The 24,478-nt window shown below is 36.7% G+C and overlaps 1 protein-coding gene and 1 pseudogene across 1 annotated transcript in view; both read right to left on the bottom strand.

The window, feature by feature from the left end:
* The window catches only part of PLGRKT (plasminogen receptor with a C-terminal lysine), a 62,876-nt gene that overhangs the window by 8,084 nt on the left and 30,314 nt on the right, over positions 1-24,478 (bottom strand). The gene's annotated exons all lie outside the window — the stretch shown is intronic.
* LOC114043757 lies at positions 9,627-10,480 on the bottom strand (annotated as a pseudogene).

Raw genomic sequence — 24,478 nt, 5'->3', positions numbered from 1 at the left:
CAGTGCAGGTCGTGGTCCCAGCAAACCAGCAGCAGGCCTTGAGGGGTGATTGAATCATCATCTGTGGCATGGCTTCCAGAGCTCTCAGCCCATAGATGGTAAGGGCGCAGGCAACTGGTCCAAGACGACAGGGGTCCCTTTGTTAGCTCTGGGTGTGGGAATCTGTTGCATTGTCATACATGGATCCAGGTCAGAGTCCTGAGTCACAGATCCAGGGTGAGGAGGAGCACTAGAGCATTAGCACACCAGAACGTGGGGAATGGGGTCCCTGGTCGTAGTACTGGGGCAGAAAAGAGTGCTCGTGGTCACTCACAGGCCAGAACATAGGCCAGAAGAACAGTAAGTACAGCTCTCCTTAGAGAATACCACCTTGGAAGAACTGAAAAACCTAAAGACCCCTAAGAACTAGATCTTAAAACAGCTGGACAAAAAACCTAAAGCTTGGGACAAAGTTCCCTCCACCCTAGGAGCAGAGCCCAACTTTAATGTCAAGTTAAATGTCATTAACTAGCCACACAGGTCTAAATGCTTGTTGCTCTACATGAATATCAGCTGAAAACTGTTCAGCAAACTACTGGCTTCATACAAAGATGGCTGTGCAGAGGCAAAAAGGACTTGTTTGACTTATTAATGCAATAAGCCTGCCATGTCGAGGGAATGGATGCTTTCAGGAAGGCAGAGGGTGCCAAGTAGCACTTCCTGCTTTAGGCCTTTTTAAAAAATGTTACATTTTGTTTTTATATGTAATTGGGGAAAAATAAAATATTGAATAAATTTATTATTAAGACATTAAAAGATATTGTGAAAGTAGAGCTTCTCAAGATTAAAAGATGAAAGGACAGCCAAAGAAAGACCTATTTCTTCAACCTCTGTCTCAATCAGTCAACAAAAATTGTATTAAGAACCTTTATGGGCCAGGCATTATGCTAAACAGTCTAGGAATACAAATAGTAACAGAAAGACAGTTCCTGCCCTCAAGGAGCTTACATGCTAATGGAGAAGATGACATATAAAAGAGAACTGAAAAGCCTGGAGAGGCACAAGGACCTCTTTGGCCTGGGCTTCTTCCTTAAATTGGAGGTGCTAGAAGGAACCAGCCAATCAGCAGATGAGGCCACAGGGGTGGAGAATACATCTAATTTGAGAAGTCATGCTGTTTATCCTTCTTTTAAAGAATACCAATGACAGCAGGAATGAGTGATGTCCTGACTTGTCCCTGAATTGGATTTAAATGAGGCAGTGTCACAAAATCGTCAATCTCACTCTCTCTTCCAGAGTCATCTAAGCCCAGCGGCAAAACAAAAGTCAGGATGATGGTGACAGCCCATGATGCAGGGAATGATCTTAGCATCTTCCGTGCCTGACCAAGCTTTAACAGTGGAGTTTGTAATAGCATCTCACAGCGCTTGCTTCAGCCACCTTCATGGCCTTTGGAACAAATTGTTCTCATCCACCTATAACACTGGGAGAAGTCTTCCCATGCTTGGGGGAAGCATCTCCCTAACTCACCAACAGGTGTAAAGCCTGTAGGCTACCCTCAACCTGGTTTAGCCCATCTGCTGAGATGGTTTTAACAGGGTGTGGCCACTGGGCATGCTGCAGATTCTTGGAGCCACAGGTGAGAGATGGGTGATAGGTGGACACCAGAGGTGGATGAACAGCCCTAAAAAGGGCTGGATAAACCCCCTCACCAGAGGGGCTAGTCCTCCCTGAATACTCTATACACTCCAAAGTGAGAAGTAGTCCTGGGGTGGAGTAAGCCTCCAAGATAAAGAGGTTTCTATGGGATGGTAGAGAAAGTCCTGTGGAGATGAGTAATGTTGCCTGGAGAGGGATAAAGATGACTAATAATGTCTACCTAACAATCCCTTAAAAACAACAACAATGAAAACCATCTGCCTTTCAAATACAAGTTTTCTTACTCTCAAGATTTCAGCAAACAAAAGAACAAAAAATGCTTGCTTACAACCCAAGTTCTCTAGTAAGTCTGATGTGTTCCCTTCATTTCTTCACTACTAGAAGCACATGGGCCTAAGCCTCCCATTGGGGTCTAACTTGTAGGCAGTAGAAAGAACATTAGACTAAGAAGCAGGATGTTGAGATTTTAACCCCCACTCTCCATTAACCAGCTGTGACCCCAGCTCTCAACTTCAGTATTCTCATCTGTAGAATGAGAGGGTTTTATAACTATGTCTGCAAACCCTGATCCACTAAATTTTTGCTTTCAAAAGTTATTACTTTTTAAAGCTCAGAAACTTAACAAAATGGCCCCTCCTTCCGGCTCCTTGTATCTTTAGCTTTTTTATTGTCCACAGTACAAGGGCCCTACCTCCTGAGCTCCTGAAGGGCAAAGCCCTGGCCTCTGGAAGAGAGTTCAAGGTATTGAAATGGAGATATTTCATCAGTCTGCAGTATCATTTGAGATAGGATACACTGGACCAGATGACCTCTTAGCACATTTCCACCTCAAAAATGCACCAATCCATTGCTCATGTGGCTTGCCTAAGCTGAGATGCCCTTCAGTTTCACCAAATACTACCTACCCTTTAAGGTCCAGCACAAGATTCTGCTTCTTCCATGAAGTTAGTTCCTTATTAGTGCAGGCCTCATTGCCTCCCCTTCCTCTAGACTGCCTATACTCTGTACCACACTATTGGCCCATAATTGTCCAGTATCTACTACTATTTGTCAGAGTCTTGTTTCAAGAATTGGTCTGCAAGCTCCTTCAGACCAAGGGTTTCATCCAATATTTCTATCGCTGTCTCAGTACCTAATATAATATAGATCATGAATGGGAACCACTACTTGGGACCCAAGATTTAGAGTTATGCTAGGGTTTAGAGAATAAGGAGTTGAAATTTAAACCTAGGTCTTTTGACTCAACTTTCAGGGTTTTTCCAGTTTCACCTCTTATAGCTACTTATTAATAAGAACAACAATAATAACATTAAATATAATGCCTTACAAACTTAACCAAGCACCAACTGCTTTACAACTACTACCTCATTTGATCCTCAAAATTTTGGGAAACAGGTGCTAGTATCATCCCCATTTTTACTGATGAGGAAATTAAGGCAGACAGAACTAAGTGATTTGCCCGGGGTCAAACAGCTAGAAAGTGTCTGAGGCTGGATGTGAACTCAGGTCTTCACAATTCAAAGTACAACACTCCATCCACTTCGCCTAGCTATTTTTCTTAAAGATGTGGAATCTGCCAGCACGGCAGTTTTCTAGTTATTCTAAGCTTCCTGGGCAAAGTCTTGGCTTGCTCAGGCAAACACTTTCTACAGACACAAATATATTTTGAAAATAATAGGTAAGATTATTAGATCACTGCTAGAACAAAAGAACCCATATAGTCATGGCTACAGATGTGTGTGTGTGTGTGTGTGTGTGTGTGTGTGTGTGTGTGTGTGTGTGTATAGATGGATAGTTTTTACAATAATTTAGATCAAGCTAATTCAAGCCTTTAAATCAATGATTTCTCATCTACACCCATTTCCAATTTTTTAAAACTTGTATCTTGGGAAGAACTTATTGCATTGAAGAATTAATCACTAAGCCATTTCTGAGAAAGCAAGTTTTTCCATATTCATGCTACCAAGCAGATGTCAGTGGTGGAATATTACCTCACTATTATTAAAAAGGCCACAAACTCAATTTTTTGAATGTGTAACATAATAATTTTCACACACTGCTGTGCTTTCATTTTCAGAGATATAATGTTTCTACATAAAGGTGAATCTAACCTAGGGCTGGACAACATACTTTCCATTTTTTTTTTTTTTACTGTTTAATCTTTGTAGCAAGAAACAAATCTTTGATGTTTAATTAGAAACAAGCCTGAATAACTACCAAGAAGGAGGAAGATATGACCATAAGAGATATTAAAACTTAAATAATACAGCTTTACCCAAGAAATATTTTTGTTCTAAACTTCTTTGAATATTATTCTAATAAGAATTGCAATTATATTTATACTGAGTTATTCATATTCACTGAATTCTTCTTACTGAAATTTAAATCCTAATTTATTATTTAATAACCAAGTTGGAATGAGAAACTTTAATTCCTGAAAACAACAGCATCTATGCTCACCATCACATCAAAGACATGGGGGAGAAAAAAAAGAAAAAAAGGAAGGAGCTTCCACTTACTGCATTTTTAAAGTACCTATTATGTTTCAGACACTGTGCTAAGTGCTTTACAAATATTACCTCATTTCATTCTCATAACAACCATGGGAGGGAGATGCTGTTATTATCGCCATTTTACAATTGAGGAAACTGAGGCAGACTGCTGTTAAGAGACTTGCTTAGGGTCATACAACTTGTAAATGTCTAAGGCTGGATTTGAACTCAGTTCTTCCTGACTCCAGATCCAACACTCTATCCACTGCCCTCCACAGCTGCCTCTAGGTTACAAAGGTTATTCACAGACTTTCTGCATAAGCATCTGGACTTTGGCAACAAAACAATTTTAAGTAGATGTTCTGAGATATGAATCAACAAATATTAATAAGTACTTACTATATACAGAGAACTAAGTAAGGTATTATGAGGAATATTATACCAAGAAGCTTAACACCATCCCTATGCTTTTTTTTCCCTTTTTTTTGGCTAGGCAAAGGGGTTAAGTGACTTGCCCAGCGTCACACAGCTATAAGTGTTATGTGTCTGAGCCAGATTTGAACTCAGGTTCTCCTGACTCCAGGGCCAGTGTTCTATCCACTATGCCACCTAGCTGCCCCAAGAAACACAATCTTGTTGAGGAGACAATCTCTGTTGGTCTCTGAGACTGGTGGCCTTATGGGATCCTGCAGCTGCCTTTCCTCTGTCAGTTTAGTTTGTCCTAAGAGTGTTTCTCTGCCCTGCTGCCATCAGTCACTGCCCCTCTGGTGGACGTTACATAGGAGCTACAGATCTTCCAAACTTTCTCAAGTTCACAAGGTTATCACCTGATCAAAAGGAGGGCACCGGAGAAAGAAGACGCTCTCCCTTCTATTTTACCCCATCATCTCTAAGGAGTCTTTTACCATGGAATTTTACAGCCACTTGACTGACAGAATCCAAACTAGCTTGCTGTATTTATATATAATCCCATGTGGATACTAAGGAGCAAGCACATTCAATTACCTCAATTATTGATGCAAGCATTTAAAAATATTTTTACTGTAATTTACTATAATTTCTCCTATCTGTGAAAATGCACTTTAAATACGAATAATTATAAGCAAAGATCGTAATTTTACTTTGAAATAAAAATTTTACAATCGCTAGTATGTGTAAATGTAGAGCAGCTAGGTGGCATAGTTGATAGAGTGCAAGGCCTGAGTTCAAATCTGGACTCAGATACTTAGTAGCTGTGTGACCATGAGAAAGTCACTTAATCCTGTCTACCTCAGTTTCCTCATCAGTAAAATGAACTGGAGAAGGAAAGGGCAAAACATGCCAGTATCTTTGGCAAGAAAATCCCAAATGGGGTCATGAAGAGTTGGACATGACTGAAAACAACCGAACAAGGATAACAACATGTGTAAATGTGCTCCATCAAAGTGAAAACTTGAATCTTTGAGGCATTCTTAAATTTCAGTGCTTTGAGAATTAACAGTTACAAGATATTTCCTACGTGGCAACACTATTTCTATCCAATGACTTAAAGCCCCTACAATCCTATCAAATTGATTAAGGACTTATTCACAACCTGGATTATTTTTGACTGATTGATTCAATGTAGATGTTTTGATCATCTGGGGTAGAAATGGTTCCCTTTAAAGGGGAAAGCTACTAGTTTTCCTGCTGGATACAAGATATTAGATACCAGGTAGAATAGCTCTAATCATCGGGAAGCGTTTCCTTACACCAAAACGAAATTTGCTCCCAGTTTTGCTCTCTAGGTCCACAAAGAACAATTCTAATAGCTCTTCCATCTAATGACCCTTTAAATCCTTGAAGACTGCTATCATGTTCCCTCTCAAGCATTTTTTTTTTGGCTAGGCAATGGGGTTAAGTGACTTGTCCAGGGTCACACAGCTAGTAAGTGTTAGGTGTCTGAGGCTGGATTTGAACTCTGGTCCTCCTGAATCCAGGGCCAGTGCGCTATCCATTGCTCCACCTAGCTGCCCATTTCTCAAGTATTTTCTTATCCAAGTTAAACAATCCTAGTCTCTTCAACTGATTTCCCTACAGCATGAACTTGAGGACCATCACCCTCTGGTTTGCTTCCTGCAGCTTATTTATATCATTTTAAAAATAGAGTTCCTTGAACTAAACATAATACAGTTTTCACTTCATGTAAGTCGACCATTCCACAGACTTCCCCCTGTACTATAAATGTTAAGTAAGGCACAAGTCAGTGGAACTACCAATCCCTAATTTCTGGACACTATGCCTCTCTCATTACAGCCTAGGATCACCTGATCTTCCTTGGGTGCCATTTTACACTGTTGACTAGATTGGTTAAAAACCCCTAATCTCTTTCTTTGCAAACTGCTGTCCAGCCGTACCTCCTCCATCTTTCACTTCTGAAGTTGAGCTCTTCAATTCAAGCATAGGACTTTATGTTCATCTCTATGAAGTTCTCTCTTCTTAGATTTGGTCCAATGTTGCCACTTGTCAACATCTGTTTGAATCTTAACTACAAAGTTACATTTATCTCCTACCTTTTAGTCCATGGCACAGCTGAGAAGCCTGCTAGGTGTGTCCTTATTCATTTCATTGATAAAATGTTAAACAAGAAAGGATCAACTACAGAAACTGGGGGACATTCTAACAAGGACTTACTTTCAAGTTTGTATCAAAACACTATTCTTTTGGTCAAGCCATTCAAGACATTCTAAGTCCACAATTGTATGATGATCTGGCCAACATCTCACCATCTTTTCATAAGAAAACTGTGAGAGATTTTATAAAATACTTTGTGAAAATCAAGGGAAACTATTTTGACTGCATTCCCTGATCTACCAGACTAATAACCCTATCAACAAAGGAAATAAGGTCAGTCTGGCAATAATCTGGCAATGACCTGAAGTCACTGAAGTCTCTGTTATCACCATTTCCTTTTCTGTCTGTTCACTAACCAATCCTTTAAAATTCTAAAAATAGAAAAAGAAAAAAATTCCAGAAATCAACATGAAATTCTTTGACTTGGAGTTTATAAGATTGAAAAGAAGTTTGAATTTCCTCTTTTCTTCCTCTAATAAGTCCTTCTAAGTCTGAGAGCTAAAAGTCAAAAAGAAACTCTACCAATGTTTTAGTATATTTTCTCCCCAAGAATAATTCCAACATCAAGGCTAAGGTCAGAATCACCTTCTGATGCCAGTGAGAAAGTCCTTATTCAAGATCAAAGTAACATGGATGGTACAGGACAAGTTACATAAAGTTCATATTCCTTGCTTACACCTATTAACACGGAAAGATTATTCCCTAAAAACACCCAGACTTTGTAGGTTGAACTTGCCTGTTTTCCTGTACCCCCAAACAACAAATGGAGATATGAGGGAGAGGAAGGAAATGAGAAGCGAGAAACCTACCAGCCTCTCACCAAACAAATAATTTTATTAATTCACATAAGGGATATGAATACCAACTAATCTAGATCTGGTTATATTACTGGGAGAGCAAAGTAAGGAATAAACCTACAATTACATGACATAATAACACAGATTTGACACTTGACTGACTCCTAATCATCAATGTTCACATTTCTACAAAGTTGTAGAAAATTCTAACTTAAATGAATTCTAACTTAAATAAAACAACTATTGATTAAAAATCCTCAAGTATATTACAGATGAGCCCAAATTTTTTTTAAGAGCAAAATCGTTGTATTTCTCCTAGTAGGTACAGAGGATTTTGTTATGTGGATGGGTATTACGAATGGCAAATAATACAAATAAGCTTTATTTTGGGAAAAAAGTTTATATAATTTACAGGATACTTTGAAAACACTCCCACTTAACCCATGTTCCCGAATAAAAACAATGTCACTTTAAGCACAAACATCCTCCTCTTTAATGTGTAGATGGAGAGAGTAAGATAGCACTTGGTTTAAAAAGAAAAATGAAAAAAAATTTTTTAAATTAAAAAAATAAATAAATAAAAACAAAACACAAGAACAAAAAAAACTGACCTCATGTTAAGGCCTGGTCACCTAAGTGTAAACAACACCGAATAGATTCACCATACATAGACAGTTCTGATTGCTAGCTATAGCAAATCCATGGTGTCTCTGTGTTTTGAGAGCTATGAAACACATACCTTCACTCACCCTCCCGGAAGGGCTGCTGCATCACAGATAAGTTGAGTTCCTGGCTTGTAGGACTGAAGAAGAATGTCAACAAATTTTACAAACCATTTAGAGTGAATTGCCAGTGTTCCCCTTAAGTACATTAAGAAACAGGTAACAATAGAAAGACACTGCTTAGAAGTCATTCTTCTCACTTTGGTACAAATCTTTTTTGTTTTTATTTGTGATTTATGCACTTGTCTGATTCATAAGCTTAAACAGTACAAACTAGTCACCTGCTACAAAGCATTAAAGCATAATGTGCCTCTTATTCCGTATGCATCTGCATTTTCAAGTTTTAATATTTATTCTTCTACATTCTATGTCAGCAGTTCTTGAATATAAAAATACACATAAATGGGGTAGCTATATTCTAAATATGTAGATGCCTATAACAACCATGTTACTAGGGGGAAGGGAATTTTCAGAAAAGGAAGAAAGCAAACAAGTTCACTTGGAGGGAATGTGGTTCAAGTCTTTGGATGAAAAAATAAACAGTACAAAACCCCCAGATTTTCCCCAGAGAAGCAGGCCATTATGGGAATTTCCAGAACACCCATTTTTTTCCACCAAAGGGACCTTAAAAACCCCATTCCAAATATTTAAAAATCTGCAACTACCAGGACGCCATTAAGTGGCAATCAGCAGTTAGAAGAGAAAGGATAGGGGCAGCTAGGTGGTGCAGTGGATACAGCACCAGCCCTGAAGTCAGGAGGACCTGAGTTCAAATGTGGCCTCCGACCAAACACTTGACACTTACTAGCTGTGTGACCCTAGGTAAGTCACTTAACCCCCATTGCCTTTTAAAAAAAAAAGAAGAAAAAGGATGTCTGTAGATGTATATTGCAGTATAGAATCTTTAGCTATTGATTGATCAGTAAAAACCATGGATGTACCAGAAGTGCTATTAAAGATAAGGATGGGAGAGTATTGAAAACATTAGCTGCCTGTTTTTGAGAGGGCTTTCATGGCTAGGAAACTTTCTAACCAGTACGTAAATTCCAGGACACAACTCTCTCTCTTTTCAATGTTAAAAATAACTGAATTTTTAAAAATCCTACAAGTAGGTACAGTCACAATAGGAAGCTACATTGCAAAGACACACACACACACACACACACACACACACACACACACAAGCAGAAACATCAGGACAATGCTATTGGTTCAATAGTTTTCCGAGAGGCTAGAAAACCTGTTAACTTTGAAAGCCCTAGCAAAATACAGTACTTGTTTATGAATCACCTACGTATAAGTCCAATACTTTGAATCTTCTTTTCCTTTTCTTTCCTTTTTTTTTTTTTTTTGCATGTTACAAATGGAGAATTTCACATCAAGCCCTAAGCATTTTGCATTTCTTTACCAATCTGGTAACTGAGTATCTTGTTCAAGTCGATTTTGGTGCAGGTGACTGGAAGCTGCTGGCACAAGGCCTTGAATGTGGTGTCTGAAATGTCTGACAGTTCTCACAAATCACTGTCTGATACTCATTTTCAGCATGTTCTATGATTTTTATAAATTCCTTGGCAGTTTGTATGTTATCAGTAACGGTTATTGAACCTGTATGTCTTTGTGACTAAGCAACTGAACATTGCCATCTTCATAGTAATGGACCTGAATCTTCAGCACTCCAACCACCTGAGCTGTAGGTGGTGTGATGGTAAACTTCCAATCTGATCTCCAATGACTGTTCCAGAAGTTTTTAGGCTGAAATTGGTGGCTCTCAATATAGGCAAGAATAGTCTTCTGCCCATCTATAATTTTAGCATAAACAGCACAGAAGCCATTGGAATAATGATCTTTCACATGGGCCCTTAATGCACTGTCACAGGATTCCCTCCATGACTTCAGAGCTCCACCTATGTCCTCAGGTTAGGGGTCATTTGCTTCTTTCTGTAAATGATCAAACTTAAATGAAACTATTTCTTGGATCTGAAAATCTGCCATTACCCAGGTCACCATGTTCTGTAGTTAAGACCCGATCATTATACTCTTCTATTTCCACTGGAGTGAAATGATCCATATTATACTGGGAGAATGCATGACCTGCCCTTTCCCTGAGAAGACTGTCATTATTCAGTAATAACCGGACATCATTAAACACTTCATTAAATTCTCCTGGTGGAGTAGGAGTGATGAACTTGGCAGCTATCTGTACCTTCTCCTCATCCAGCACCCAATCCTCAACGGCCATCTTGGGCTGCTCTGGCCCAGCCCCAAGCCCAAAGTTTTAATTGACTTAATTATGCATTGGTTTGTGAAGTGATAGACAATATATCAAGATACAAAACCTGTCAACTACACAACGTACTCCTAGACAGTGTACTCCTTTGACTCAATTAAAAGGAAGTACAAATCTAAGTTCAAATATCTGAAAGTCCACTTCCAAAGATGTATGTTAAATGTTCCCTTAAAGGCAGCACAGTAGGGGTGGAACAAGTTATGACCATATGAGTCCAAATATCTAATTTAAAGTCTGGGCTCTCCCACCTACTAACCATGTTTCCTTGGATAATTCAGTTTTTCTTGCTCAGTTTTATCATCAATAAAACAAGGACAAAAAAAAAATACTCTGTAAGTAGGAAGCTACTGAGGAATTATTCCTTTCAATGAAATTCATGCAATTTTTTTCCTAAAAGGTTTGATGATGACAAGCATAGACCTGGATATTTAGGCTTAACCTAAGAAAAGGATACTTGAACAACTGTCCCCTTCCAAATGGTTTAAGAATAAACAGGGACACAAAAACATCAAGACTGGTTGCAGAACCACCTCCCTCACCTAATAGCAGAGTCTACTGATGATTGTTATCAAAATACCCTCATAACAGAATCTATCAATATAAAAAACATTATGAAAGTAAGTTTAAGAAATGAGCTTGACAAATAGATCTTTGGTGACCTTGGGAATTAACTCTTTAGAGCCTTGGTTTCTCCATCTGTAAAACGAGAAGGTTGAACTAGGTGATTTTCAATGTCCTATTGTGCTCCAAATCTATGATTCTAGGATATCTGATTTTTAAGATATACCACACTTATAATAAAGATAGACTTTTTATGAGCACGAACCAGCATGAATAGACTAGCTTCCAGGTATAAAGCAGTCATCTAATGTGTTTATTCACCATGACTCAGAATCAGATCAAATCACTCCCACTCCTATGGAAAATTATATCCTGGAAATCAGTGACAATATCATATTAGCCTCCCAAACTCACTTTCTTGTCTTTAAGGGCAGAGAGATATATAGAGGTCTGTCATTTGTAATATCTTTAATAATTAGTGGGAAATAAGCTTCTCTTTTCAGTGATAGGGCACAGTGGAAAGACCACTGAGTTTGTAATCAGATGACTGGGATTTGAATTCAAATTCTAATACTACTTACTCTGTAAGCTTGGGTAAATCACCTTCCTGGATAAGCCTCAGAGGAGAAATTCCCTACAATCCCCTCCCCAGTGATTCTGTAGCTACTAAGATACTTCTGTGAAGCATTTCTCTCTATCAAATGATGAAAATAAAGAGGCATATGGGCATACATCTAAAATACTGCTTAATATTTCACTAATGGAAAGGCAGAATAGGATAGTGCATGGAGAGCTGCCCTCAAGTCCCATCTCTGACACATGTTGCCTGTATGATCCTGAGCAAGTCACTCTCAGGCTTTAGACATTAAGCTCTGAATACGTTAGCTCTTTAGACTTAAGGCTCTAAGAATTCAAGCTGCATAGAAGATGCCAATCTGCTTTGGTAGAGAGAGTTTCCTCATCTGCAAGTCTCCTCTACAAATGGAATCACAGGATCAGTACTTATCCATATTCCACTAAAATAAATATCTAATGAGAGCCCCCTCCCCATAAGCAGTTATTATTTATTTTTTTTAAAACTTTTTTTTTTGGTGAGGCAATTGGAGTTAAGTGACTTGCTCAGAGTCACACAGCAAATGAGTGTTATGTGCCAGATTTGAACTCAGGTCCTCCTAACTCCAAGGCTAGAGCTCTATCCACTGTGCCACCTAGCTGCCCCTATTTATTTATTTTTAACATTTAAAAAAAATTTGAAATACAAATTCTCTCCATCCCTTCTGCCCTTTTCTACCCATTGAGAAGGCAAGCAATATGATAGCAATTATACACGTGAGGTCATGGAAAATATATTTTTATATTAGCCATGTTGCAAAAAATAAACAATAAAAAACAAGAAACATAAAGAAAAGTAAAAATGTATGCTTCAATCTGCACTTAGAGTTCATCAGTTCTCTCTCTGGAGATGGATAACATTTTTCATCATGGGTCCTTTTGGATCATTTTCTTGATTGGAGTACCTAAGTCTTTCATTATTGATCATCATTACAATATTGCTGTTACTGTGTACAAGGTTCTATTGGTTCTGTTCACCTCACTTTCTATCAGTTCATATAATTCTTCCCAGGTTTTTCTGAAAACATTCACTTCATTATTTCTTATAATACAATAGTTTTCCATCATAACCATATACTATAACTTGTTCAGTCATTCCCTAATTAATAGGCATCCCCACAATTCCCAATTCTTTACCATCACAACATGAACTGATATACATATATATACACATATATATGTATATATATGTGTGTGTGTGTGTGTGTATATATATATATATATATATATATATGTATGTGTGGTACATACAGGTCCTTTCCCCTTTTTTTGATCTCTTTGGGATTACAGACCTGGGAATGATATTGTTGGGTCAAATGGTATGCAGAGTTTTATAGCCTTTTTGATCATAAATACAAATTTCTCCAGGATGGTTCCAAATTTTTTACAATTCTACCAACAGTGCATCAGTGTACCTATTTTTCCACATCCCCTCCAGCATTTATCATTTTTCTTTTCTGCTATGTTAGCCAACCTGATAAGTGTGAGGAGGTAGCTCAGAGTTGTTCTAATTTGCATTTCTCTAATCAATAGTAATTTAGAGCATTTTTTATGTGACTACTGATAGCTTTGATTTCTTCTTCTGAAAACTGCCTGTTCATATCTTTTGACCATAAGAATGGTTCTTATACAGTTTGAGATCTGGTAAAGCTAGCCCACCTTCCTTCACACTTTTTTAAAATCAATTCTCTTGACATTCTTGACCTTTTGTTCTTCCAGATGAATTTTATTATTTTTTTCTAGCTCTAAAATAATTTTTTGGTAATTTGATTTGTATGGCACAAAATAAGTAAAATAATTTAGGTAGAACTATTATTTTTATTATATTGACTCAGCCTACCCATAAGCAATCAATATTTCTCCAATTGTTTAGATCTGTCTTTATTTCCATGAGAAGTGTTCTTTCATTGTGTTCCTAAAAGCCTTGGGTTTGTCTTGGCAGGTAAATGTCCAAGTATTTTATAATGTTTTCAGTTATTTTATATGGAATTTCTCTTTTCACCTTTTCCTGCTGAGTTTTATTGGTAATATACAGAAATGCTAATGGTTTGTACAGATTTTATTTCCTGCAACTTTGCTAAAGATGATAATTATTTCAACTAGTTTTTCAGTTGATTCTCTGGGATTCCCTCTAAGTATACCATCATATCATCTACAAAAAGTGACAGTTTTGCTTCTTCATTGTCTATTTTTATTCCTTCAATTTCTTTTCTTCTTTTATTGCTATTGCCAGCATTTCTAATACAATATTGAATAATTACGGTGATAATGGACATTCTTGCTTCACTTTTGATCTTGCTGGGAAGGCTTCTAGCATATCTCCATTACAAATAATACTTGCTCTTGGTTCCAGATAGATACTACTTATCATTTTAAAAAAGGTTCCCCTTATTCCTATGCTTTCTAGTATTTTTAATAGGAATGACTGCTGTAATTTGTGAAAGGTTTTTTTCTGTATCTACTGAAATAATCATAAGATTTTTGTCTTTGTTATTAATATGGTCAGTTATGCTTATAGTTTTCCTAATATTGAACCAGGTGTGTATTCCTGGGATAAATTCTACTTAGTCACAGTGTATGAGTTTTATGATACATTGCTATAATCTCCTTGCTAGTATTTTATTTAAAATTTATGCATCAATATTCATTAGGGAAACTGACCTATAGTTTTCTTTTTCTGTTTTTGCTCTCCCTGGTTTAGGCATCGAAATCATATTTGTTTATAACAGGAATTTGGTAGGACTTCTTCTTTACCTACTTTTTCAAATAGTTTATATAATATTGGAATTAATTGTTCTTTCAGTGGCTGATAGAATTCATTTGTAAAGCCATCTGATCCTGGGGATATTTTCTTAGGGACTCATTGATGGCTTCTTCAATTTCTTTTTCTAAGGTAGATTTATTTAAGTATTCTATTTTTTCTTCGGGTAATCTGGGCAATTTATATTTTTGTAAATATTCATCCATTTCACTTAAATTTTCAATTCTTTTGGCACATAATTAGGAAAATAACTCATAATAATGCTTTAATTTCATCTTCATTGGTAGTGCATTCACTCTTTTCATTTTTTGATACCGGCAATTTGGTTTCCTTTCTTTTGAAAATCAAATTAAGCAGTAGTTTATCTATTTTATTATTCTTTTTAATAAAATCAACTTCTAGTTTTATTTATTAGTTCATTTTTTTAACTTTCAATTTTATTCATCTCTCCTTTGATTTTCAGGATTTTTAATTTGGCATTTAATTGGAGATTTTTAATTTGTTCTTTTTCTTTCTTTCTTTCTTTTTTTTTTTGCTTAGGCAGTTGGGGTTAAGTGACTTGCCCAGAGTCACACAGCCAGCAAGTGTCAAGTGTTTGGTCTGAGGCTGGATTTGAACTCAGGTCCTCCTGACTTCAGGGCTGGTGCTTTATCCACTGCGCCACCTAGCTGCCCCAATTTGTTTTTTTTCTAGGTTTTTTTTTAAATGCCCAATTCATTGATCTGCTCCTTCTCTCTTTTATTGATGTTATGTGTTTAGAGATATAAATTTTCCCTTAAGTACTACTTTGGCTGCATCCCACAAAACATGATATATTGTCTCATTATTGACATTCTTTTTAATCAAATTATTGATTGTTTTTATGATTTATTCTTTGACCCACTTATTCTTTAGAATTAGATTATTTAGTTTTCAATTAATTTTTATCTTCCATGGTCCCTTATTGAAAATAATTTTTATTGTACTATAGCCTGAAAAGAGTACATTTAATATTTCTGCTACTCTGAATTTGTTTGTGAGGTTTTTAATGCCCTAATACAAGGTCAATTTTTGTGAACATACTGTCTACTGCTGAGAAAAAAATGTACCTATTCAATTTTCTCCAGAGCACTATCATATCTAACTCTTCTAAAATTCTATTCATCTCTTTAATTTCTTTTTTATTTATTTTATGGTTAGATTTATCTAGCTCTGAGAGAATAAAATTGAGGTTCCCCCACCAGAATAATTTTACTATTTCCTTCTGTAACACATTCAACTTTTCTTTTAAGAATTTGGATACTATGCCATTTAGTACATATATATGTAGTGTTGATATTACTTCGTTGTCTATGGTGTCTTTTAGCAAAATTTACTTTTCCTGCTTACCTCTTTTAATTAACTCTATTTTTGCTTTTGCTTTGTCTGAGATCATGATTGCTAACCCTGTCTTTTTTTTTTCTTCGACTGAAGCATAACAGATTCTGTTCCAGTCCCTTATTTCAATTCTATGTGTGTCTTCCTGCTTCAAGTGTGTTTCTTGTAAGCAACATACAGTATTGTGGGTTCAGCTCCCTACTTCCTTTTTAATGGGTAAATTCATCCCATTCGCATTTACAGTTATGATTACTTAGTGTATCTAGTGATAGGTTTTTGTTAATTTAACCTGAAGGGGGGAAAAAAAACACACACATGCATTTTGACAAAAATGATTAAAAATGATTGATGCTTATATGTATAGTTATTTATTCTAATTAATTACACATACATGGTGTTAATTGAGGATGAAATGTATGGAAACTTTTTATCTCAGAGATGAGCACTTGGTACCAAAGCTATATTCTAGTGCAGTTCAAAAGGAAACACTCCCAGTAGAGTGAAAAACCAGTCAGTTTACCAAGAACAGAAATAAATTTTGCTCACAGATTTTATACCTCTCTACAACTTCATCTAAATTACTAAGATGGTCTGTTGTGGTCAGATGTTTGGTTCTTTGCATTAATTCATCCTTACTTTTGCTACTTGCCTCTTATTAACCCTCCCTTAAGGTGAGTTTCTTGTTAGCAATTCTTATAGAATGTTGCACAGGATCTGGGGCGGGGGGAGGAGTAATTTAAATTAATAGTTTTCATAACAGCAATAGACTATCTTTTCAATACAAACATTTTACCAGCGTTGCTGTATGGCAGCAAGACCTGAAACACCAACATCTCTAAAGAACTGAGACAAGTATCACATAGAAGGCAATGGAAAGGTGCAATCTGGTTAAGAGCTGGCTGCAACAGTGAAAAACTCCTAAGAAGAACAGGAATAAAAGATATCATTAAGAAACAGAATGACAAAAAGAGAAGATGGATTGGTCATGTGGTGAGTGCTCTGCACCATAAGAATTGATGACCTCTAGGATCAAATACAAAATGCTCTGTTTGGCATTCAAAGCCTTTCGGAATCTAAACCACTTCTACCTTTCCAGTTTCCTACACTTTATGTACTCTTTGTTCCAGTTATTATCTGTACTCTTCGGTCCAGTGACACTGACTTCCTCACTGTTCCATGAACAAGAAACTCTTGGCTCCAGGTATTTTCTCTGGCTGTCTCCCATACCAGTAATGCTCTCCCTCTTCAACTGTGCCTACTGACTTCCTTAGCTTCCTTTAAGTCCCAACTAAAATCCCATCATTTACAGAAGCCTTTACAAAGGTTTGCACCTTTCCCAACTTCTCTTAGTTTAGTGCCTCCTCTTCATTTATTATTTCCTATTTATCCTGCACATAGCTTGCTTTGCATATATTTGTTTGCAGATTGTAAGCTCCGTAAGGGCAGGGAATGTCTTTTGTCTCTTTTTGTATCCCCAGTGCTTAGCACAGTGCCTGGCACATAGTAGGTACACAATAAATGCTAATTGGTTGATTGCAAGGTACGGTTTTGGATAAAACTGGTTAGATTTTCGTGAACTGGTGCAGAATAAAGTAAGCAGAACCAGAATAATGTATTCAATATCAACAATATCATAAAAACAACTCTGAAGGACTTAAGAATTCTGATCAATGCATGACCAACCACAATTCTAGAGAACCAAGGATGAAGTGATGGACTCAGGATGCAGAATGAGATGTACATTTTTGTACAGGACCACTGTGGAAATATGTTTTATCTATGCATATTTGTTACAAAGGTTTTTTTTTAAATTTTTAATGAAGGGGGAGAGGAGGGGAAAATAAATGCTTATTAATTTGAAAAAAAATTACAGAGATGTTGGTTGAACCCACTGTAGAGACCTTTCAGAAAGACATAGAGAAGAACTGCACAGTTTAGGCAGGCATGAATGGTCTGGTATTGCATTGCTAAAAAGAACTTCTGAGCTGATGAGATCACAGATTCTTTTGAATATCTGAGTTAAAATATGGTAGCACTTATTTAATGCACCCCATCTTCTTTCCCTCAAGAACAAAACTGGTTGTACTTTTCATCACTGGATAATGTAGACTCTACAGGTCTTTTCATTCATGAAAAAGAGAAGACAAAGCAACATTATTACTTAAAATCAAGTACCCTAAATTGGCATGAATCAATGATACAAATTTATTCAACCATACATGACCTAAACGTGATGAACATCTATTTTTAAATGAACTGCAAAACCAAAACATTTTTTTAGAGAAAAGGTTAGTTCTCCTCCATAACCTAACAAAATTTAAATGTTATATATAATTGTGATAATGATCAAAAACTGTGTCATTGAAAGAAACAGTAGCTTAATGTAGATGATTTTTAATGAGAGAAGATTGAAGCAGCTAGACAGTGTAGTGGATTTAGTGCTTCACTTGGGTTCAGGAAGACTGCGTTCAGATTCTGCCTCAGACACTGACTGGCTGTGTGACTCTGGATGAGCTGTTTAATTTCTTAGCCTCAGTTTCTTCATTTGTAAAATAACAGCACCTACCTCACTAGGTTGTTGGGCAGACCAATTAAATTCAAATACGAAAGAAAATTGGGAGTCAGGAAACCTAGATTCTAATTGCAGTTCTGCCATTAATTGATTATCTGCTGACACTCAGCAAGTTACCCAACCTCTCTTGGACCCATTTTTTTTCATCTGTACAACAGAAGGGCAGATCTGATCATTTCCAAAGTTTCAAGGTGATAATTCCTTACATCTATAGTCTATGGATTGCTTGAATGAGAAGTATGATGTTGATCCTGATCACATATCCAAGTGGTTGAACACTCTTGTTATATTGGCAAGGAGTGACCAGAAGAATGCCATAGAGACATTGCCGGACAGGTTAGGATTGCAGACTAAGGAAAGACAAAGCTTCTGGTTGGTATTTACTGCCCAAAGCTAGGATGGTTAAAGGCCAATTTCCCCCCTTTCTTTCCTCTACCTTCTTTTTCCTGTGCTGTCTTTTCTTTTCTCTGCATGTATTTTCAGCTCTGCTCTTTCTTTTCATCCTTCTCTAGGAGTTATTTCTGACTCTCTGGACTTTTTGTCCCATGCCCCTGCAACCTCCCCACCCTGGAAGCTCACTCAGCCCCTGGACTTTTCATACTGAAAGAACAAGTCAACACGGTGGGTCCCTTCCTCTCCAAGGCTAGTTCTTCCCAGAACTAAGGAAAGAGTTGGTCCAGGTCACAGCCACATCTTTACATCTCAGGCTCTCCACTCTAGATTCTCCAGACTTTCTCTACCATCCTCTACTTTCTCTCTGCATGGGTTCCTTTTTTCCTACCTCCTTTTCAGCTTCCTTTTATGAGCTGCCTTCCCCTTACAAGAAATGTAAGTTTCTTACGGGCCGGACAGTTTTTCTTATTTGTAACAGCAACAGTAACAACAGTAGTGGTAGTAGTAAAAACAACAACAACAAAAAGCTGGCATTTATATGGCTAACAATTTAAAGTCTGCAAAGTGCTTCACAAATACTACTACCACCTTGGGACATAGGTGCTTTAATTATTCCTACCATTTTACACACAAGGAAATTGAAGAAGGCAGAGATTAAGTGACTTGCTCAAGGTCACATGGCTATTAAGTGTCTGAGGCTGGATTTGAACCCAGGTTTTCCTGACTCCACTAGTACATAATAATGTTTGTTGATTGGACCATTTTTATTACTTCTTTTTCACTTTTCTTGACATCTTCATTACTGTACTCAAATATAGAAGGATGGGGGCTGGACCTGTGATGTCAATGGTTATAGGGAATTCCCAAATGCAGAAAATCCCTCTACCAGTGCAGGTCAGTATTTTCCCTGCAACTTAAAATCTTAGAGTGACGTCCAGAGCACTAAGAGCAATTGCCCAGGGTCATGCAACCTCTATATGTCAAGAGGTGAGACTTGAACCCAGATTTCCTGGATCCAAGACTAGTAATCTACTGTGCCTCACTGCCTAGTCAAGTATAAACATGAACAAAGAGTCATCACCTCTTAGTTGGACTAGCCATTAATGCTATCGTAACAATATAATGTTATATTATATGTATAACAATAAAATGTTATTTTACATATATGCCACAAAACAGAATCAAACTATCTTTATTTGCTATATTGATTTTTTTCCTCAAGAGAAATTTTAAGTCCACTACATGTGCTTATCTGTCCATTTTTTTTCCTCAAATAAAAACTGCTAGTCAACTAGTTTGAATTGTTAACAAAATCTATCTATATTTTTTGAAAGAACTAAACTTGAACAAAACAGGTTCAAAATATTCTGTGATCTTGAACTGCACTGGTATTTTCATACAGTTTCCTACTTAAGCAATACGATATGCATTTCAAATGTTTTTGTTTCATAAACCTTAAGGGTCTTTTGGAAATTCTTTTTTTTAAATTTGTTAACAGATATAACTAACACTACCAATTATTATATTTGTTCTTATCCTTTAAAAAATAATCCCATACCACCCTTGAGTAGTCACTATAATATCAATATCACAAAATGCAATTATGAGTCATTATTTTATAAATCTACTTCAAAATTACAGGGATATATAACTTCATCAGTGTAAGTAAACCATGGGAGACTGTACCCTATTTTATGCCTTGGTAGAAAGTTTTATGAATTGCTATGGATGAAAAAATTCATCTAGGAGCAGCAAATTCTTTATTGTTAAGAATTTCTGTATTTAACTAGGCTCTCTCTCTTCATATTCACTTCAAGGTTTTCCTGGTTTCCTTTAAAACTCAGATCAAATTCCAACTTCTGCAAGAGGCCTTTTCTGTCTTCTCTATACCCACCCCTTAAAACTTCACTATTAGTGCCTTCTTTCTGAGATTACCTCCAATTCATATTATATAGATCTTGTATGTAAATACTTTGTGTGTTGTATATCCCAGTAGAATGTGAGCTCCTTGAGGCTGGGACCATGTTTTTGCCTTTCTTTGTATCCCCTATGCCTAGCACAGTTCCTGGCAAACAGTAAGTGCTTAATAAATGCTTGTGGCTAATGATAATGTCCTTTGGACAATAGATACATATTCCATTTTCAGGTCCTTATTTCAAATAGTTCCAATTTTGGGTGGACTCTCTAGGACTTAACCTGGAGTTACCTCCAAAGAGTAATAAGCCATTGAGGGAAGATTTCCGTGGAGGAATTGTTCTATAATCTTAATGCATTATTTTGTGTCTAAGAGTTTAAGAAATAACTTTTTCTATCTTTGTCCCTAAAATGCAAATAAGGAATTCACAAAGCAATGCAAGGAATGGCTTTTGAATACATTAGAATGAAAATAAACAGTTGCACACTATATAATGATGCTCAAACCTGATTTGCATTCATTCAAATGAACTTGTTTAAGTTAGTGATTTGAACTGGATGAAATGTTGTACCTGAGATGATTTAAAGATTCTGGTTCAATAACTTTCAGATCTAACTTTATAAGTTCAATTGTTGTTCATATTGACTCCCTTGGGACTTTGAGAGTAATACCACTTTTGATGCATGGTTCAATAGAAAAGAATTGGGGTTCACAATAAGGTTTGGTTCAAATCTCTGGTCTAAGCAATTCACTGAAGATTTATTAGAAATCTGTGGATCATTATATTAAGAAATTTATTCAATTAGGATAATGATATAAATTGAATAGAATTATGTCATTAAATGTCCTAACATTTTTGTTATGTATGCTCACATGGAGGATTTTAAAATCATATCATTCATGGATTAGATGCCAAATTACAGTATTAAATCATTCTTAATTATATCTGTGCATAAAAAATTGAAAATACTGGTTTTTTTTGGAAGTCTAGATGATTAAAATGAGTATCATGCTATCATCATCACAATCTCAATGTTTCATCAATCTTTTTTCTTTATATATTCTAGGAAAAACCTGAGACTATTATGGAAAAACATTTTTAAAAAACTGATTCTTTTTAGGTACTTTGTCACTTTAGGACAATTAAGAGAGGGAAAGGAATAAGCATTTATTAAACTCCTATACATGACAGGCAATATGCTAAACACTTTACAAATATTATCTCATTTGATGCTCACACCAACTCTGTGAGGTAGATGTTATTATGAACTCCATTTCACAGTTGAAAAAACTGAGGCAAAGAAGGTTAAATGAATTGCCCAGGGTTACACAGCTAATAAGTATCAGTGGTTGGATTTGAACTCAAATCTTTCTGACTCCAGGCCCAAAACTCTATCTAATGTACCACATGGCTACATTAAAAGGGACAAGATATTAAGAGGAAAAAAATCTATCTGATCAACATTTTATGAAGCATTTTTTTTAAAAGGTCTTCTTTATCCTTTGTAACTTTGGTGCAGGTATCTTATCCTCAGAATGTGAATATAGCGTGCACTGCACGCTGAGCAAAGGTCAGGAACCTTAAAACATATAAACAACCAATCTGCCCAAATGTCAAATGGTGACTCAGGTGGCGCTAAGGAAGGTGAGTCAGTGCAGAGGAAAATGGTAGTACTAAATTAGACAGAAATAGACATTTTTCTCATTTTAAGTAACTATTAAGAAGGTTTTTAGAGAAAAGAAAATGCAAAATGTAAAGTGAAATTATGTCTATAGTACCACTGTCTACTGGTATCTTGGGAGGGAAACCACATACAACCAGTCTAATCCTTAAGGCTCAACACAATATGGCTCTTATCCAAGGGAAGTGTGTTGTAGTGGAGGAAGCACTACTACAGATTTGGACTTAAAAGATCTGGGTTCAGATCCTGACCCTGTTACTTACTACCTGTGTGACATTGGGTGAGCTCCTTAACCTTTCTTTCTTTCTTTTTTTTGGGGGGGGGAGTTGAGGCAATTGGGATTAAGTGATTTGCCTAGGGTCACACTGCTAGTGTCAAGTGACTGAGGCTGGATTTGAACTCAGGTCCTCCTGACTCCAGGGCTGGTGCTCACTCTACTGTGCCACCTAGCTTCCCCATCTTCCTTAACCTTTCTAAGGCTCAATTTCCTCATCTATAAAATAAGAAGGATGGGCTAGGAGGTGATTGCTAAGGTCCCTTCTAACTCCAAAGCCTCTGATCCTTTATAGATGTCTAGAACCTACCTCTCTACATGGGTTTAGACCAAGACAGAAATGACCTCTAACTAGAATCTTTACCTCCCCAAATATCAACAACACAAACTCAGATCTAGGGCTTTAGAGCTTTCAATTACAGAATTATCAATGACATATCTGATGTCTTTATGTCTCTCTATTTCTCCTGGGTTAAATAAAAACTATTAGAGATGCAAATGTTAGTGCGTTCTACAAATGTGAGTTATTATCTGCTCATATACTTTACCAATGAGGGATTCTATAGCAGTAATGTCATCAAAGGAACGTATGAACAAACAAGAAGATGGACCAGTCAGTAGGTGAAGATGAGTGATGACTGACATATGCTCTATTAGCAGTCACAGCATCCTCATAATAGCAAGAGAATGTGAGGAAGACCCCAAGCACAGTAGACAGACATCCCATGGCAAATTTATGAGAAGATATTGACAAAATGCATAATCTGGGTAGTAATGGGTGGACTGTGATTTGTATAGGTTGGAAGGAATACTACAGCAATGAGACTACAGGTCCATTTAAGAATATGGATATGTTCATTACTTCAGAAAACTAAAAATGTGTAATTAAGTATTTACCCTTCCAAAACAGGACACAATAAAAGAAACATTTACTAAGTAGCTTCTTTTAACAGGACGTTGTGTTAGGCACTAGAAGATGACATGGTAGCTGCCCTCACAACAGCTAGCATCTAGAATGAGAATAGGACACTAATAGTTAACTATAATACACAAGATTACATGATGAATGTATTAGGGAAGTACCAAAAAAAAGAACCATGTAAGATCTGAGGAGGAAGGTCATTACCAAACTGAGTTATCAGGGATATCCAATTCCTGGAGTAGGTGGCATCTGAGTTATTTCCAAGTTTTATTTATAATGAGAACGTCAGAATTGAAATGATTCAGTTCCTCCTATAGTATGTTCATGAATCTGTCACTGAACAAAAATACGTCATATTTGGGGTACCACAAGTTAAGTTGATGTTTATAAGGCTGTTGAAAAACTGTGATTCTTAGCACTTTCTGCAACCGTAGCTAAAGGCTCTGTCCAGTGTATTCTCTACCAACGGAATAGGAACATAAATCAAATAACAAAGCTTTCAATTAAGACAAAATGAGCATGGTGCTCTATACACAGTCAGGTATTTAGTAAATGTTAAATTGAACTAAGGCTTCAAGCCCCTTTATGTGGTTTTATCCCCTCAAAAATCTCCCCTCTTCCATCATCCAAGGCTCTTCCCATGAGAATTCCCTGCTACAACAAATACTTCCAAATTAACTGATATCTCTTAATAAATGCTAAACCCCTTAAAGATAGACAATACGTCTTTTGCTCTTTGTGTCTCCCAGAACAGTGTCTTACACACAATAAACAATAAACATTTGATGCTGAAAATGAATCTACCCGCTCCATTTAGACACTTGCCTCTTTGAGCCTTTAACCCTTCAAGAAATGACCTGCCTTTAGACTTCTCCATAATCTTCCATCACTCCCGACCATCT

This window comes from Vombatus ursinus, unplaced genomic scaffold (genome assembly GCF_900497805.2).
Source record: "Vombatus ursinus unplaced genomic scaffold, bare-nosed wombat genome assembly UNPS02014770.1, whole genome shotgun sequence".
NCBI lineage: Eukaryota > Metazoa > Chordata > Mammalia > Diprotodontia > Vombatidae > Vombatus > Vombatus ursinus.
Note: the sequence above shows the minus strand (reverse complement) of the source record. Positions and strands in the feature narration are given on the sequence as shown.